Source organism: Meriones unguiculatus, chromosome 3, assembly GCF_030254825.1.
Source record: "Meriones unguiculatus strain TT.TT164.6M chromosome 3, Bangor_MerUng_6.1, whole genome shotgun sequence".
Lineage (NCBI taxonomy): Eukaryota > Metazoa > Chordata > Mammalia > Rodentia > Muridae > Meriones > Meriones unguiculatus.
In genome coordinates, this window is record NC_083351.1 from 60701394 (window position 1) to 60714857 (window position 13464).

General features: G+C 46.8%; 1 protein-coding gene and 3 non-coding genes across 4 annotated transcripts in view; 3 read left to right on the plus strand and 1 right to left on the minus strand.

Annotated features, from left to right (window-relative positions):
• Positions 1 to 13464, plus strand: part of Znf746 (zinc finger protein 746) — a 249107-nt gene that overhangs the window by 113109 nt on the left and 122534 nt on the right. The gene's annotated exons all lie outside the window — the stretch shown is intronic.
• Trnac-gca (transfer RNA cysteine (anticodon GCA)) lies at positions 1938 to 2009 on the plus strand. Its single transcript has one exon. It is a non-coding gene; the product is annotated as a tRNA-Cys (tRNA).
• On the plus strand, positions 5119 to 5190 carry Trnac-gca (transfer RNA cysteine (anticodon GCA)). Its single transcript has one exon. It is a non-coding gene; the product is annotated as a tRNA-Cys (tRNA).
• On the minus strand, positions 7539 to 7610 carry Trnac-gca (transfer RNA cysteine (anticodon GCA)). Its single transcript has one exon. It is a non-coding gene; the product is annotated as a tRNA-Cys (tRNA).

A 13464-nucleotide genomic window follows, 5' to 3' on the forward strand; every position in this document is an offset into this window, starting at 1 on the left:
AGTGTTCGAATACCCAAGGCTATGGGGGATATTCCTGATCAAATCACTACATCAAGCTACCGCTTTTTGTCAGAAAGGCAGCTGGGAATGAACATACAAGAAGCAGACCCAAGACCAGATCTCAGAGTGAAGCCAAACAGAGGAAGACTCATAGCTTGAGACAGAGACTTCTAATACTAGCCTGCACCAGCTGATTGGCACCCACAGTGCTGAGCTGTGAGCGTGAGAATAGCTGTGTGCTGTTGATGCAGCTGAACTTGGGGTGACTATTGTGGAGGGCTGGATACCTCAACTATGATTCCCACACCCGGCACACAAACTGGGCATCAGGGACTGACTAGGGAGTAGGATGAGACTTCAGTTGACCCAAAGACTTTGAAATACGTATTCAGGGTTTAAATGTGATTCTCAGACATACAAGGGGACATTGGAAGAATAGGATGACAAACTCACACTTGGAAGTAGAGTGTTGTCTCCGTCACTGTTCTACTGCTATGAAGAGATACCATGACCAAGGCAACTCTTATAAAAGCAAACATTTAATTGGGGACCTGCTTACAGCTTCAGAAGGTTTGTTAGTCCATTAGTCCCATTGGTGCCTCACAGAAGTGCCGGAGAACTATATCCTGATCTCCAAGGAGAGAGAAAAGGAGAGGAGAAGAGAGGGGAGAGGAGAGAGGGGAGAAGAAGAGAGAGGGAGAGAGGGAAGAAGAGAGGGAGTGAAATTGGGGCCTAGTGTGGCCTGTTTTTACCATTGGGATCCACAGCGCTTACCTGTGCTTTGCCACACACAAGAACCCACACACGTTGTGAGGTTTCCTTACTTTTCCTGAGATAGGCACAGTGGGCTGACCTCCTTCAGATGGGCCTCTGTTTAACCTTGAACTTACACTGTCCTCCCATAGACCCATCCCAGGTCTTGTGTTTTGGGGTATCCACCAGAGAAGACCACTAGACATGGGTTTAAGGCAATAGAAGGTCTTTAAGGCAATAGAAGGTCTTTTAGCACCTGTTGACTACACTGGCATCCCAGTGTAGCCTCAAGCCTCTCTCAGGGTGAACTTTTAAGCACAAAAACCATATCCTGGCTTTACTTACTTCAGTTAACGAGAACAGTTAGCCAGAAGCAGAACTACAGAAGCCAAAAAGCAAGGTTAGTACATTTAAAGACTTGTAACTGCAGATGTTGATGAATTAGGCCTTTGTTTTCATTTTGGTTCTTTGGCCTGCATGGTCCTCTCATCATGGAATCAGTTGTGCTAAGATCTGGGGACTGTTACACTTGTAGAAATCTTTCCTGGCCAGCACCCTGTGGTCTCCTCCTTGGGGCGTTGTGAAGCCTCAGCTTGGAGAACTGCTTCCATCCTGGAGTCTTATCTTCTTTAACCCACTGTTCCACTGCTCTCCATCTGTCCGTCTCACCCTGGCCTTACACTCATGTTCTTAGTGTTTTGTTGTCTGTTTCTATCATTGACTCTTCATACTCTCACCTCACTTTCTAATGTACTACACTTCCTTTCACTCTTATGCTATAAAAAGTGATCAAGCAATTCCAACTGACTAGACATAGCTTCCCAGAGAATCTGGTTTAGGAGTTCTTGGGCACGAACAAAGGAGATTTGCTTTTCTCTAGTCCTGGCCCCCCATTTGTCTCCAGATGTCAGCCAGACCTCTGCATCTGAGTCTTCTAGTTGAGTCTGAAAGACACTCTAGCACAGACCTCCAGGACGTAATGCCCCTGTCTCAACTGGGAACTAGGGCAGGATGATGATTGCCAGGAGGAAGTGGCAGTGAGGTGTACGGGGCAGCTCAGGGCTGGGCATCCTAGGAGGAAGCAGATGATGACAAAGGACTGGCAAGTATGCATGCCAGATGGTGAGAGTCAGGGAGTAGCCATGCAGGTTTAGAATGTTTATTAGACACATATAAATGTAGGTGGGGGTATAGCTCAGGGGTAGAGCATTTGACTGCAGATCAAGAGGTCCCCGGTTCAAATCCGGGTGCCCCCTATTTTTTTTCTCTCCATGAACAATGAGTGGGTTGCATGTCCTTCAGGAGAATCCCAATCTCTTGAAAATTTGTGTAATTCCTGTAGGACCTAGGCTAATTTCCATTGGCTCAGTTCTAGTGGAGGCAGAGTTTTATGCTGGTTAAGGAGGACAACCATGGCAGGTGTTTGAACTGGGTACAGTGATCATGGCTGCACAGAGAAAACAGAATTGACAGACTGTGGGAGTAAGTTTGTGTTTTTGTATGCTCACACAGAGAAATTCTAAGAAATGCCTGCAGAGCTGTGGGGTAGAAAAGTCTGATCTCTGCAAGGCAGAATACAGGCCAGAGACTTGGAAGAGGAATCCAGAATCTGAGGAAAGTCTTGAGGTCAAATTTCCGCTTTTTCGGAGACATCACTCTCTCCTCCCAGGCCTTTAAGTGATACAGGAGGCCCACACATGTTTTAGGGGCTAATGGACTTTACTTAAAGTCTGCCGACTGAAATTTGAGTGCCAACCAAAAATGCTTTCACAGCACCATCTGTTTTGGAATATGACAACCTCACCAACTGACAGCATGAATTTCTCAGCATAACATAAAGCACCTTAACCTTATCAGTGATATGCCTTGAAATAAGGCTGTGAGCATTGAATAAGTTACACAGAGAGGTGGAGAGATTTGTAAATATCCTGGAGTTGGCTGACTCAGGCAAGGACATAGAGCTAGACACTAGACACTGAGGCCAGTTGTTTTTTTCTTTTCTTTTCTTTTTTTTTTTTTTTGTGTGTGTGTGTGGTGTGGAGTTTTTTAAATTATTTTTATTTTTATTAATTACAGTTTATTCACTTTCTATCCCCCCTGTACCTCCCTCCCTTCTCCCCTTCTAATCCTACCCTCCATCTTCTCCACCCATGTCCCTCTCCCAGTCCACTGAAAAGGGAGGTCCTCCTCCCCTTCCCTCTGACCCTAGTCTATCAGGTATCATCAGGAGTGGCTGCATTGTCTTCTTCTGTGGCCTGGTAAGGCTGCTCCCCCCTCAGGGGGAGGTGATCAAAGAGCAGGCTGAGGCCAGTTTTCATTGTATCATTCTGATGGGCAGAAAGCTGGCTGAATTCCTGGCCCCATGTTTCCTTAGGTCTTCTTCCTTTTCCTAAGTCATCTTGAGGCCTTTGTCATCCTTCCAGTGATGGCCTTCCATATTGCTTTCAACCAGAGATCAACTTTTACTTAAACAAAGTACTGCTGCTCGAATCAAGTTTGGTAACGAGAAAGATTCTCCGGGAAGTGTATAAAGTCAGGCAGGTCATCTGGCCTCCCTGGACCCAAAAATAATGAAGACACTTGTGTTAGTTAGTTCCTGTTCTGTTGCTGTGAAGAGACACTGTAGCCTAGCAACTTATAAAAGAAAGCATTTAATTTAGGGGCTTGCTTACAGTTTCAGAGAAGGTGAGTCCATGACCCCCTATGAGTTCATGGGGGAGCATAGTGGCAGGCATGACCCTAGAACAGTAGTTCAGACATTCACATCTGGTCGGTAAGTTGAAGGTGGGGGTGGAGTGAAGTGTGTGTGGCTGTGCCTGGTATGAGCCTTTAAAACCAAAGCTGCCCACAGTGGCACCTCTCGACAAGGGCACACCTACTCTAAGAAGGCCACACTTCCTATTTTTCCCCAAACAGTTCCACTAACTGAGACCAAGCATTCAAACATATGAGCCTATGGGGGCCATTCTTATTCAAACCACCATAATCCAGTAGGCTGCAGGAGATAGAATGGAGGTTCCCATATCTTCTAGAAAAAAAAAATGAGTAACACTAGGCCTCAGTTCAGTCTCCCCAGACCACTGTGCCATTTCCAGAGAGAACTACCGGTACCTGCTGATTCAACACAGGACACACCCAAATGTCACATTGCCTGGCCTGGTCCTCATGAAGGCTAAAACACGAGCCCTTTCTGGCTGAAATATTAGACACTCTGGCCTCTATCTACTACAGATGAGAAGCAACCAAAAGGGAGAGCAAAGGCTGATCCTCAGCTGCCTGATTCTGTGTAGTGGCATCTACAATATTCCTGCTGAAAATACGTCAGTACTAAGAAAGAACTGAACGTGAGGGAGGGCAGTGTGGTTCTTTGAGAGCACTGGGGCAACAATCACAGCAGTGGCTCTTTGGAATCTTTCTCCAGCCAGTCACGGGTGAGTCTCCTCCTGAACGTCCTCAAAGCCTTCTTCAGGCATTTACCTGGAAACTCTGTCCTAAGAGCAGGAAATGTCATACTTACCCCTGTGTTCACAACATGGGCAGGGACTGACATATAACAAGTGCCATGTTTGTTGAGTGAGTAAATGACCAAGTGAAATAGCTTTCCAAGGCCCTGGAGTATGGCAAAGGCTCTTCCTGTGCTCAGTGTCAGGTTATTTTGAAGACCAGGATGAGCTAGCTGCTCTTGTCCTGATCATTGTGTGACCTCAATGACTCTTGCCGTGAGATATCCTTTCCAGGTACAAGGCTTGTGCCTTCACCACACCCTAATTTTTAAACTCTATTTTATTCAGGGTTCCTTAAGCCTCTAACTCCCCAACACTAGGTAGGAGAGAAAGAAGGTTAGAAGGGAAAGGGAATTTACATGTCTTTAGACTTATTTCCAGCTGGTTCTTTGGGGCAATACCAATCTCAGTTGTCAGAATATCCAACATCAGCTCAGCCTTCTCCCTACCATCTCCTCGAAGCTTCTCTCTCTCTCTCTCTCTCTCTCTCTCTCTCTCTCTCTCTCTGCATCCTCGAAGCGACCTCAAAACATTTCTTTTCTTTCTCTCTGGGCTCTGGTATTTATACCCTCTCTGAGTCCTCAGAATTTAACTAACTGTAGCTGGCAAAGACCACACCCCTCTCTCTGAGCCACATGAGACAATTATCAGCTGTTTACATAACATAACTGAGTTTTTAAAGAAACCAAAACTTCCACTACCCACTGAGAGTTGGGGGCACTAAGTAGGACAGGTTAAAAAGTTGAAGAAAAGGGAAGACAGGCTGTAGTGAAGAATGAGGCCATAGCGGATTATAAACATGTAGGTAGGTTGGGTGCATTGCCATGGTTAAAGGAGTGCTAACAAGAAGTTAAGTGTAAGTGGGGGTATAGCTCAGGGGTAGAGCATTTGACTGCAGATCAAGAGGTCCCTGGTTCAAATCCAGGTGCCCCCTCCTTTTTGTCACTGAATTGTTTTTCTTTTAGTCCAGGAATCCTGGAAGAGAATAATGAAACACATCCAACACTAATCCACAGTAGACGGGCAGAATTGATGTCACTCATGTGACTTAATTCACCTGTCAGATGATGTAAGACATGGATCCTTGCTTCTGCTAGAAAGCAAGTTTTACTCTGGGGTTGTTGAAGAGCTTTCAGAGACATGCTGGTGATGCACAGATGAAGCTGGTCATTTCTTCTCCTGCCTCCTGGGCTGGAGCATCATGTCTAATGGCGTGGCCCCCCATTGCAATGGGTTTCCGATCCCACCATGCCAGGCTACAGGTCAGACACCCTGGATCTTGGCTCTGTGTCCCAAGTCTGGAGTTCCTTCCCTGGGTGCTTCAGATTTCTGGCCACATGCACATATGCCTTGCCCTACCCAGACCTGGGAGTAGGGGAAGAACAGGATTCTAGGAGACTCTCTAGAAGCCCGGGGTGAGGTGGTGATGGAAGTCATTTAGGGCTTCTTAGAAGGACTGACCTGAAGGTCATGGGTTTTTTTTTTCAACTGCTCTACATGCTAACAGGTTAAAAATCATGGGCAAGAAAAGAAAACCAGAGCCACACCTTCAAATCAATAAGTAGAAACACGAAGACCTGGATTAGAATTTGTCCTTAAAAACTCATCTTATTGTCTGATGACAGCCTAAGGACTCTCCTAATGCCTGGCGCCCTCTGCATGCAGCAGTCCACAGCCACAGGCATCATGGGATGCCAAAGAAGTTTCCTTGGAAGACCTGAGGTGAATTTGAGGACCGGCTCTCCAGCTGGACCGTCCATTACATTTTCAAATGAGGGAGGCGCTGATCACAGGGGTTGTGCCTGCACAGGAGTAAAGATTTACAGGCCCCACCTCATAGCTGCTGCATCTGAGTAGGGCAAGTACTTTGTTGTTGTTGTTCGGTTGTTGTTGTTTTACAAGATCTTCCATATTCCCAGTGGGAACTGGGAGGCTCCAAGTTTGTTTGATGTCCCATAGTGTAGACTTCAAAAGAGGTCATGATTGTGAGACATGTCTAAACATACTCACTGTATTAAAAACAGGTTTGGGAATGAATCCCAACTTGAGCTCTCTCCACTAATGCAGCCTGGAGCCTCACTCTACCCTGCTGGCCGCACCTTCTGCTCAGCCCCCAAAGGTTTGATGAACTGGGTCTTCTTATGAAATGGTCCCAAAGTTAGTACTAGTCTGATTATACCGCAAAGGAAACAGACAGACACACAGACACACAGACACACACACACACACACACACACACACACACACCTGAACCGGAACTTGTATCATAAACCTCCTGATCCACAGTTAAATGCTCTTCCATCAAGCTGGAGCTCACTTCAAGCAAGTTCTATCATTGGTTCTCTTTAACTACCAGAACCATTACAAGTTCTGCTTATCACCGGTTAGGTCCCATATTGTGCCCTGCCCTCTGCACACAAACCATACCTCTTCTGCTCACTAGCTGCCTCCTGACCCTCAGTTGAACAAGGCATGCATCTTATGTCCTGCCTAATGCATTCTCCCCATGTTGGGTGAGGTACTAGCTTTGGAATCTTGCTGGCATGGCAGGACCTTTCCTGCTGCTCCCACCCTGGACTCTTCCCACCCCATTGTTACCTTTTAGACCACTGGCTGGAAGTTTGCTGTTATCCCTCCCCCCCATATCTTTTTCTTTTCTTTATCCCAAGGCCAAACTCTTGGCACTGGCCTTCGTGGGTTGCATTTGTGGGAGCCTGATGCCAAACTTGGTGACCAATATCAGGCCACTTTCAGCAGGTCAGCACACTTGGAAGAACAGGGGATGTATTGTCTTAGGGTCCAAATGCAGATCCAAAGGGGTTTCTCAACTATAAAGAAGACGCCCCCTGATGCTGAGTGCCTGCCTGGGCGCCTCAAGCCACAGGTCTGTTATGCATCTTCCCACCACCACCAAGGCATAACAGGAGGTCATACAGCCTCTCTGCTGCAAAACCAAGGTCAAGTTCAAACTCATATAACAGAGGTCTTGCTGTTTTGGAAAGTCTCCCAGGATGTGGTTGCTTATCTTGATAGACAGGTCTTGGCACTGGTGGGTGGGACCAGGGATGCTGGACATTCTTTCTGTAAGAGGTTCTGCTTGCTGGATAGTCACGTAAGAACATCAAGGTCTAGCTCAGGCCACAAGGCAAACACAGCTCAAGGCCTATCTGGGTGTTTATCACTGGTTCTTCTCACTTACCTCTTGTCTCTCAGCAATGGAATGTTAAGTGTGGCAGGGACCATAGTTGACTACAGTCGAAGCATTGAAAAGATAAAATGATAAGGGGGCACCTGGATTTGAACCAGGGACCTCTTGATCTGCAGTCAAATGCTCTACCCCTGAGCTATACCCCCTTCCTAACATAGGTCAGGAGTAGCACTAATAACCAGGTAGCCCTCCCTTATTCTAAGACTATTAACTACTGTGGTTCCTGTCTGATCTTAGGCTCCCTTTGGTCTCTGGTAGAATTCTCTACTATAATTTCAAGTTCCCCCTGCTCTGATCTTTGAGGGGAGTCTCCCAAAGCTTATTTTATCTAATCTGATGTTTCTCTCCCTTAGTGCTGTCTGGGATCCCCACACAGAAACAGTGAATGGAGTTTCAGATTTTTTTCCCATTTATTTATTTATTTACCCACTTTACAGCCTGATCCCAGCCCTCTCCTTCCTCTTCTCCCAGTCCAGCCCCCATGCTCCCCTCCTCTCATCCTTCCCTTCTTCTCAGAAAAAAGGGAGGCCCCCAAGGGTTACCAACCCACCTTGGCATCTCAAGTCGCAGCAGGACTAAACATATCCTCTTCCACTGAGGCCTAAGAAGGCAGCCCACCTATGGGAAAGGGATCCAAAGGCAGAAAGCAGTCAGAAATAGCCCCTACTCCCATTGTTGGGGGACTGACATTTGACCAAGCTGTACATCTGCTACATGTGTGTGGAGGATCTAGTACAGTCTGTGCTCCTTGACTGGTGGTTCGCTCTCTGTTAAAGGCTAGGCTCACAACCAAAAATGTAAGAGTTTTGGATTTCTAACCCATCTGCTCCTCCATGGTCTGTTTTCTTTCCTCCCGTGGTCAAATCTGTGGCCTTAACAAGGTCCCCACAGACCTGCTCAGCACCCGGGCGGTACATTAGGCCACTGATGCCCTCTCAGGAGGACATTGCCATGCCTGGCTATGAGGGGAGTTGAAGAGCAAGCTGTGTGAGCCCTGAGCTAGGGCTGAGGACTCTTCTGGACCAAACACACTGAAGGACCTGTGCCTGTTCCCAGCAGACATGGAACAGCAGTATGTCTGACTCCTTAGTTTTTATGTTCCCTTGATCCAGTACGTCTATGCTGTCTTCCTGTTCCTTCCTTTAGGAATGGGGATGTTCATCTGTGCCACAGTCTGGTGGAAGTACATAATTTGCATTTGATTTTACAGCTAAGATTTAGTCTTGGGTCTCAGAGAGACTCTGGGCCTGTGAACAGTGTTGGGCTTGTTAATACGAGGACTCTAGGTTGCACTGAATGTTCTTTGCATTATTACATGAGCACAAGCCTGGGGGAGGCCGGGGCACAAAGTCAGGTTCGTGGACTCATCATAGGTTTCGTGGTCCTCAGATGGTGGAACTGTTCTGAGAGGTTGTGATACACAGACTGTCACAGACCACTGGTGGGTGGTGGCTGATCTTCCCTGATGCTCCTGCTGCCATCATCTCCACCATGCCTTCCTCAGGGTGATGGACCAAAACAATGGGCCCAAATAAGTCTTTACCTCTTAAGTTGCTCCTGCCAGGTATTTTTGTCACAGCAGTAAGAAAAGTAACGAACACAAGATCATTATAATTATCTCATCATTTGCTAGTTCTAAAAAAAAGCCATAACATTTATCATGATGTCTACTAAAAAGGAGGCATTGAAATACATGCAGTTTTTTAATACATATTTTTATTTTTATTTAACTTTTTATGTGCATTAGTATGAAGGTGTCAGATCCCTTGGAATTGGCATTACAGACAGTTGTGAGCTGCTATGTGGGTGTTGGGAATTGAACTCAGGTCCTTTGGAAGAGCAGACAGTGCTCTTAACCACTGAGACATCTCTCCTGCCCACATGCAGTTTTGTTTTATTTTTAAGAAGAGAAAAACTAGACACAATAGGAAGCACCCAGACTTGATCCAGACACCTCTTGATCTGTGCTCTACCCTGAGCCAAACACCCATCTGCTACTGTAAAGCTTAATTAATATGTTTCACTTCTAAAACCATTCTCATTCATTGGTAACCTGTATTGACACTTCAGGATAGATGCTCTTCAAAGCTTCCAGGCCTGAGTCAGAAAAAACTTATCAACCTGTCCCAAAAGAGGGAGCAAGCGCCCCTTTCAGAAGCCCTGCCGTCTGTGTCCTCCTAGCCTGCAGGGCCGGGTGCTCTGTCAACATGATTGCGGTGTCAAACTGCCTTCTAAATACAAGATAGAAATGATGCCAAGTACCAACAGACAATACCTTAAAAGTTGCATGCTAAGGCATGCATTAGACCATTAGACCATGGACAGCTCCTGAACATGCACCTACCGGATGGGGAACAGAAGCAGCTGTAACAGCAAGGTTACAGTCCCAGGCTGTGGACTGCTCAAGGAATGAGATGCACCCGCAGAAGGACTTCATCAGTTTACTACCAAACTGGTCAGAGATGTCACACAGTATCTCCATGTGTCCGAGACTGATCATCCCCACAAGGACAGAAAAGTGAAAAGGAACCTCCAAAAGTAGCCAATGTTGTACCTCAATCTTCTTTCAGAGGGGTGGTGGTAAGACAGAAAATGCAGAATATGGTTTTTCTTATAGATGTTCTGAGGTTCCTCAAAGCACTGGACCCCTCGAAGTTTCACAGAGTCATCCGAACACAATGCAGGCATCTCCAGAGCCGAGTCATGATGTAAATGGCTGAAGGAGGCTTTGGAAGAATCTAATGGGAATATCTATAGCATGTGTCTGAATATTATAAGTTCAGTTTTTGGTTTTTTATCCTTCAGTCATCAAAGAGCACATTCTTTGAAATTATGTGTGGGACTGAAGGAAGTCACTACTGTTGATTAGATGAGCAAGTCACAATCACAGTCTATCCCCTGGCTTTTCCGTCCTTAAAGGCTAGGAATTCTTTCCGCACTATACTAAAAAAAAATCCCTCCTGTCTTAGCTACATTTGAATGGACACCTGTCGATCCAAGTCTGTCTAACCCTGCCAAACAGAGGGTTTTTAAATCATTCCAGACATGACATTTTAAACGGGAGGGTGATTGTGTATAGCCATAAAAACTGGCCACAGTTATTTAAATTTAAACTCTTCAAATTCATGAAATTTGGAAAAGCTCCCCCTCTACAATGCTGTAATTCGCTGGTGTCAGTTAGCTGGTTGAAATGGTTTTGGAATGTCTGCAGCTCACAGAAGTTGAAGATTGTGGCTGGAGCAGGGTCATCTGAGCTCTGGCTGTGGTCTCCAGGTGGGAGAGTAGGGGCAGTCTCCCACCACAAGTCCCCACGCTATCTGGTTGGCTTTCAGACTGCTTAGCTGATGGAGATTACCTGGAGCTGTTGATCTGGTTAAGACTTAAGTTGCCTCAATGCCCTCCTAAGTCCACAGTGCCATCCCCGAAGCCCTACACTTTCTTGTTTGTTTGTTTGAGACGGGTTTCTCCGTGTAGCCCTGGATATCCTGGACTAGCTTTGTAGACCAGGCTGGCCTAGAACTCACAGCAATCTACCTGCCTCTGCCTCCCTGAGTGCACCTCTATGCCCAGCTGTTCCACACTTTCTTAACCACGCCTTTTTTCAGCAAGTAAACTGAAACCATGGAAGTCACAGATGTCCTCGACACAGACATCCGTGGACACACATGACTACCTGTGAGGAGGCGTTCACAGCGTAGCATGGAATACTGATGGCCCAGATCCATGAAGTGGGCAGGACACAAGGGAAGAAGGGTGTCAACATAGCCCTGGAGCTAATCCATGAATACTGGCCTCAGCCTCGGCCTCCTTCAGGATGACTCCAGAACCACCCACCTTCGTACGACTTACTCAGCATTCAGTGCCTTATTTAGGAGCACACAGTGGGGAGAACTTAAGGAAGTTACTTGTGGCCCTCTTGGAGAGGCTCCAAAGCATGGATGTTTGGCCCAGCACAACTGTGTTGTCTGCCAAAGCATGTTTTGTGACCTATGTTTTAATCAGTAGACTTTGAGTAAACCCCACCACTCTCTGTAAGGTGGGTGTGTCACCTGCGGCAGTGGATGCCCTAGGAGGAAAGTCCTGAAGTCTCGGAGGAAGGAGGTCAGCCTGCTGGCTGGAGCTAACCCTACCTTCCATGTCACCTCTTCCTACTCTCCACCCCATGGAGCTCCTCTCTACAGCCATGTGAGCTGCTTGTTAAAACCCCTCTCTGTGCAAACACACACACGCTCATGTTTATCCACTATCAGTTCTGTTTGCTCGGACAGCAATAACTAACCCAGTCAGCACATTTGCCACCATTATGTTTCTTAACCAGAGACAGGATCCTGTACCCACCTGATGCAACAAAGAAATAGTCGCTGGCCCAGCGGGCATATCTCAGACTCGAGATATTTTGTACACTGAGGGAGAAAATAGGGGTTACCTAAACTTGAACCAGGGCCCTATTGATCCATGGTCAAATAAATGCTCTAACCCTATAGGCTTCTGGGGGGGGTGTCATGTGACTGCCGTGAGTCTGTGAGTCCCCTCCCTTCCTCTTCCAGAGAGTGTTTCAGTCCAGGGAAGCAGCTACACACCTCCTTACCCTCTCCTCCACCCCTGTAGGAAGATTCAGCATTCAGGGACTCATGAGGCAAAGAGCAACCGGATCCCAACACCACTGAGCAAAAATAAGTGTATCTAGGGAGCGTGGGAACTGGAAGCAGGGACTGTGGTCTGCCTAGTGCTCACTCAGAAAAAGGCAGTGTTGTGATGAGTGTGCTTCAATTCTGAGCTCAGCGCATGCCACCTGCCCCCACAGAACAAGGCTGAGCCACCCCGGCTGGTCACCCTTTCCCCGTGACTTCAGCTCTGTGCTCACTTTCCGGCCATCTCCCACAGTTATGTCCCTCTACATATATTGTCTGACTAAGCCCACATTCCTCGGGCACGGGTGATGGCTGGGCTTGAGAATCACTAATGTTCACCACAGTGCCATTTAATATCATACAGCACTGTAAATTTCAGCGAGACTCTCCTGCCACTTAGTCACTGGATAGTAAGAGGGGATTTTTACCCCTTGAATTAAAGTTCCAATTGCTCTTAACTGCTACTAGTCAGAATTAAATGTACCAGCCAGAAAATCTGAAGCAGAATAAGGCTGGGTGACCTCTGACTCAGGACATACCTGCATAATGTAACATTTAAACAACAACTAATTAAGAACTTAAAAGCGCGCGTGCACGCGTGCGCACACACACACACACACACACACACATACACACACATACACACACACAAGCTAGAGTCCTAAGATGAGAAAACACCTCTATAAGAGGAGGCTGTAGAGCACCCTTTTCTTTTTCCTTCTTTTTTTCAAGTTGGAGTTTGTTTACTTATTAACTTACTTACTTTACGTCCCGACTGAAGCTTACCCATCTTCCCCTTCTCCCAGTTCCTCCCTCTCTCCTCCCCTTCCCCACATCCACCCATCTTCCCCTTCTCCTCAGAAAAGGGGAGGCCTTCCATGGATACTAATCTGTCTTGACATATCAAGTTGCAGTAAGACTAGAAAATCTATTCCTGTTGTGGTCGGACAAGGCAGCCAGTTAGGGGAAAGGGACCCTAAGGTAGACAACAGTGAGGGACAGTCCTGCTCCCACTGTTAGGAGGCCCACATAAAGACCCAGATGCACAACTCTTACATATGTGCAGAGGGCCTAGGGCCATCCCATTTATGCTCCCTGTTTGGCAGTTCAGTCTTTGTGGGCCCCTGAGGACCAAGGTTAATTGATTCTGAATTTGTGTGTGTGTGATATCCTTGACCTCTTGCTCCTTCAGTCCTTCCTCAGAGGCTTCCACAGGATTCCCCAAGCTCCGCCTAATGTTTGGCTCTGGGTCTCTGCATCTGTTTCCAGAAGTTGCTGGGTGAAGCCTCTCAGATGACAGCCATGCTGAGCTCCTATCTGCAATTCTAGCAGCATATCATTAACAATGTCAGGGGTGGGCTCTCTCTCA